General features: G+C 44.8%; 1 protein-coding gene across 1 annotated transcript in view; it reads left to right on the forward strand.

Moving 5' to 3' along the window:
- n4bp3 (NEDD4 binding protein 3) overlaps nt 1–5,519 on the forward strand; it is a 44,572-nt gene continuing 39,053 nt past the window's right edge. Inside the window, exon 1 of the mRNA XM_082508526.1 lies at nt 1–288. The gene's annotated coding sequence lies outside the window, so the exon portion shown is untranslated. The remainder of the gene's footprint in view (nt 289–5,519) is intronic.

The following is a 5,519-nucleotide window of genomic DNA, read 5'->3' on the forward strand; positions in this document are numbered from 1 at the left end:
GTTACCGGGGGACAGGACAGGCGCATGTTTCCCTGCCTCTCGTGTTTTCCCTCATTCTGCTCTCCGCTATTCAAACCTCTGAGAGGGAAACCACACAGTCCCAGTCTGAACTCCACTCTCTCCACGCCGGTCGATCGCCAAAGTACTGGAAAATACCCCCGGGGAGCCACCTTTTTTCTTCTACTTTTTTTTTTAATCTTTTTTTCCTCCCTGCTTATAAGCACCGGGATACAGAACTGCAGCAGAGTGGCCGTGCTGGTTCCAGAGATGTCCTGCATGCGGAATATGGTGAGTGCCAGTTTGTTTTTCCCAATCTTGCCGTTATCTGCTTCCACTGCTGCGCATGCAGAGCTGCAGCTGGAAATTGTGTCAGTGCATGGTGCGTTGTGGTCAATGATGATCCAATAAATCAATCAATAAATAAAAACTTAAGACGTGAAAGGACCGCGCTTGATAAGCTTGCCTGTGCAGATTAAAGCCTTTAAAGTGACACAGCAAGTTTTTAGCTCCTAAATCAGGGTTAATCCTTACGGCTACCCAGCCGTCTGCAGTGCTTTCACCCTGTCAGTGAGTATGTTAAAGAGAAGGGGGGTTGGTGGACCCATATATTTTTGTTCTTTTTAGCCTTTAACTCTGGTCACTTTGCAGCTTTGGTGGTCTCCTGCACTTCTACTGTTGGGCCTGCACGGTTGTAAATGTTTGGCTCTCTGTTTGATGCCCAGGAGTTTGGGGACAAAAGCTGTTTCTCTGTGAGCGTCTGTGTTTGGATGGCGTGGGAGGGGGAAGGAGGTTGGTGCCTGTGGGGGGATGTCTTGGGGACTGCCAGGCTGTCGTCGTGGAGACCAGAGGCCACAGGTGACCTCTGACCCGAGAAGTCGCGGAGCGTTGCAGAAGGAGTCCTTTGACTGCCGTGGTTATGGGCGTATGCTGACGCAAGAGCAAGCGCACATCAGAGAGACAAGTGCAGGCTGTTGTTGGAGACTGCGCGCTAACCATTCCTGTAATTTAGGATTGGAGGTGATGGCGGGGTGATGCTGCTGTCTCTGCTGCTGTGAGATTGCGCTCGTCACTGCATGGCAATCACCCAGACAGCTTAAGTGCTGTTTAGGCTTCAAGTCGCCACATAAAAACACATTCCTCCATGTGATCACCCAGGAGATAAAATTCTGCAATCAGAGCTTTAACCTCTGTGTCTGTGACAGCAGATTGCTTTCATGTAGTTTGTTTTTTGTGTGTGTGCAGAAACTTGTTACGCCAATCAGTAAAGAGAAGTAATAATTTGATAACTATTTGAAGAATCTGCAGAGCAAATATAACGATCTCTCTTTTGTATCAGTGTAAAACTAATACCTTGGCTGTCACACTGTATATTGATTTAAGCTCAAATAATCCCAAATGATCATGTGCTCTCGATCTATTAAAGAAAAAAAAGGCTGTGACACTATTTATAGGCACATTGTACACTCTAGAATATTAAATCTAAGCTCTATGCGGGAGATTGTTGGATTTTTTTTAGGGCTTTTTATTTATTTCTTTTGACACAGTCAGTCTTTGGTGCTCTTCTCTCAGCAGAATCAGCCAAACAGCTGATGAGAGCTCCTCGTTCAGCTGTTTGAGCTCTGGGGGACTGATGCTCCCCCCCGGTGAGTGTGCATTTGTGAGTGTGCCTCTGTGTCTGTCTCCCTAAACCACAAGCAGCTGATGAAACACATATTCTGCTGACTATTTGGTGAGCGTAGTAAAGATTAGAGGATCCAGATTGTGGTCCATCAATCAGACTGATGTTTAGTGGGCTCTCCCAGCTCTGCACTCTCATACTTTGCTTGTTTTAATGCAGGCACCAAAGGTGCAACTGAATGTCCTCCCCCCCAAATGTGCTCCATACGATGCAATATGCTGTTTATCTTGATATTATTTTGTGGCACAAAAGTGCACAGAAAGCCAATCATGTGTACTACACTCAAGCAGATGGTGGAATGGGGAGAGCACAGCAGTAATGGCACAGTCCTCCTCATGTGATATTTCCCCTCAGGCTAGCCACCTAATCAAACACTAATCAGCTCTCCTTCCACTCACTGGTTTTGCTCCGCCTCAGCGTTCCACAGATTTCCCCTTTCCTCCAACCTCTGTTCTACTTCTCCTGATCCCGAGCTTATCCCGTACCCTATTCTCCTTGTGCGTTTTGTGTGCGGTCATCCCCAAAACTCCATGTCTGATTGCACTAAGGTGAAAGTGTCATGTTCTTACACTCAACACTCCTCCCCTTCGCTCATCCCTCTCCCCGTGGCTTGGCCTGATCTGCACTCAAGGCCGTCTGTCACTGCAATTAAAGCCAGGCCAGGTTAAGAAAATCACTGCAGGACCTGGCCAAGCATGCAGGGCTGCCAGCCTTTATTCTGCCACGGTTTGATTTAATGCTGTTTAGCTTTCGAACCCACCACAGTCAAGAGTAGTTTCTATCAGGAACTGTGTAAGTAACTGGCAGCAAGTTCTGTGTAATTTCTAACCAGTGTGTTAACCATGTGAACCACAATGCTTGCTGCATTAGCATGGCCCCTGTTCTCACTCACAGGTTACAAGTGCCCATACAGAGAACACACCCAAGTTAATCATTGGCCCCGAGTGGCAGGTGTTTCCTTATAGCTGGAGATTAATCTTTGGGAGTATTTTACCGTTCCTGCCACTTCCTCTTAACAGATTTTGAAACTTAAATGCAGCAAAGTCACAACTTCGCAAATTAAACCTGCAGAGCAGTGGTTGTGTCAGTTGGCTAACACTGATTCCGATTGTTTATCTATGAGGTAACATGGCTGCTATGCAGGTTTAATCCTAAAGTTGTCCAGCGCTATCTGCCAGAGATATTCTGAAAGTCCCCAACTTTCACACTTTCACATAAGTACTGCAAAGTACAGAACATCACAGATTCATGATGTATAACAGGTTTAAGTGTAAGTGTGAGTGAGCATGGGTGGATTTGGCATCATCGGGAGTTGGCTTGGTGGCCCACACTCATTTCTGTCAATCAAAATCAGTTTAACTGCCAGACTCACTTTTTGACATTTAATCCCTGCAAAAGTGTACTTTGCCCATTATTTGGTGGTATATAACTGACTGCATGGTGAGTTGACCTCCCAACTGACTGCTTAACAATTACCTCATCCTCATGAGACAGACCGAACCCTTTGACCTTCAGAGGGGAAAGGTCTGAGAGTGTAGGAGGCCGGACAGACCCTTTTGTCTTTAAATGTCACCAACTCAGAAGGATGACGTGAATAGCTCCGCCGCTCACTCTGGCATCGCCTCATCCTGGGACTACACACTCGTTTATAGAACGCAACATTTTCCCGTGAGTCAAATGCAACCTGTTTACCTCATCTCAGCCTTATCGCTTGCTTGTGTTTTTATTGATCGGGCTTATCTCCCTGTGAGAAGCGCTCACACTCACCTCCTCCCTGTAGTTATCAGCAGCAGCGGTTACCTTCTGTGTGTGTCTGTTGCGTTGCGCTCAGCCCGTGTCTCCTATTTATTCTGAGGAATTGTAGTGTTGCAGAACAAAAGGCCATGAGTCAAAGCCCTCCTCTGTGAGTGGGCATTGTTGTATTCATATCCGCGTGTACAAGTAGCGGTCGTCGAGGTAGCCGCGGCTCTGCTCTCTCCAACGGCATTTCAGTTTGCTGTCACATCGTGTGCTCTCAAAAGAAATCAACGTGGTGGTTTTAAAGGTTACAGTGAGCTTCCATGACCTCCTAGTGTCTCCCTTATGTCTCACAGGTAGTTAAGTGGATCAGCGGTGAAGACTTGTTGAGGCTGTATTTCTCTTTTTTTATTATGTCATTTAAAACCAGGAGCTTGTATGAAAGTATGAATATAGCCGCTGTAATGTCACCCAATGGTTAGTGAACTCCTGTTTTTATGGTTCGATTTTAGCTTTTTTAATTTTTGGAACCAGATATGTGGGGGCAGGAGGGTGAAGTGCTAAAGCTGTATTTGGCTTTTACACTTATTCACTCCCTGTATAGTGTTTGGAAGACCAAACACAAGCAGACAGCTATTGATATACACTCAGCAGGCACTTTATCAACTGCCCCTCATTGCAAATATCTAATGTAAATATCTAGCCAATCACATGGCAGCACCTCATTGTATTTAGGCATATAGACGTGGTCAAGACGACCTGCCGAAGTTTAAACCAAGCAGCAGAATGGGGAAGAAAGGTGATTTAAGTGACTTTGAATCCGGCGTGATTGGCTGAGTATTTTAAAAATTGTAGATCTACTGGGATTCCCCACAGAACCATCTCTGAGGAATTATCTGAAAAAGGGAAGATACCTAGGTAGTAGCAGATCTCTGGAGAAAATGTCTTGTTGAAATCAGAGGTCGGAGAACAATAGCAACAGTAACTCTAATTACTACTTATTACAACCGAGCTATGCAGAAGAGCATTTCTGAGTGCACAACACGTCAAACTTTGAAGCAGATGGGTCAGAGCAGCAGAAGACTGCACCAAACGCCACAGCTAAGAACGGAAAACTGAGGGTACAATTCGCACTGGGACACCAAAATTGCACAATAGAGAACTGGAACAAAGTTGCCTGGTCTGATGGGTCTCAATTTTTTACTGCAACGTTTTGATGGTGGAGTCAGAACGTGATCTAAATCAGCAGTCCCCAACCTTTTTTGCGCCACGGACCGGTTTAATGTCAGACAATATTTTCACAGACCGTCCAAATAAATGCAACAAAATAAAATGATACGACCAAGACAAAAACTGTGGTATTTTGCAAATATAATAAGAAACGCAAATTCCCTGTGTAAATGTTTAACTTTATTAGCAGCGTCCTCCTGAAAACCGCCAACAACATCTACCCCTTAATGCATTCTGGCCGCTATAGTAACGTGTAACTATTTCTTTTAAAATGAGCCGTACAACTACAACACGAGAAAAGACCCAGGGAAACTGAGTCAATGATAAAAAACCCTGAAAAATCATAAAATTTTACACCCGAGCCGCCCTCAACTCTCGCGGCCCGATACCAAACGACTCAAGGACCGGTACCGGTCCGTGGCCCGGGGGTTGGGGACTGCTGATGTAAACAACATGAAAGCATGCCACAAAGCTCAGATCATCTCAAACTAGTTTCTTGAACATGACAATGAGATCACTGTACTCAGTTGGCCTCCACAGTCAGCAGACCTCAATCCAATAGAGCGACATTGTGGATGTGCAGCCAACAAACAAACTGCATGTCCTCTCAATATTGACCAAAATCTCTGAGGAATGTTTCCAGCACCTTGTTCAATCTGTGAATGAAGAATTAAGGCATCACTGAAGGCAAAAGGAGGTCCAACATTATTCCATTTAATATTGCTTCACGATTGCGTACCAGCTTTTCATAATTATTTCACTCTGTAAACCAAATATTGAAGGATATGGAGCCCTTATTGTTTTTAATTTTAAGTTTCATTTAATTTAACATAACAAAGACTTTGAGGTCTAACATGTGTAATCTGTACACACA

The sequence above is a fragment of the Aulonocara stuartgranti genome, assembly GCF_965226115.1.
Source record: "Aulonocara stuartgranti genome assembly, chromosome: 2".
Lineage (NCBI taxonomy): Eukaryota > Metazoa > Chordata > Actinopteri > Cichliformes > Cichlidae > Aulonocara > Aulonocara stuartgranti.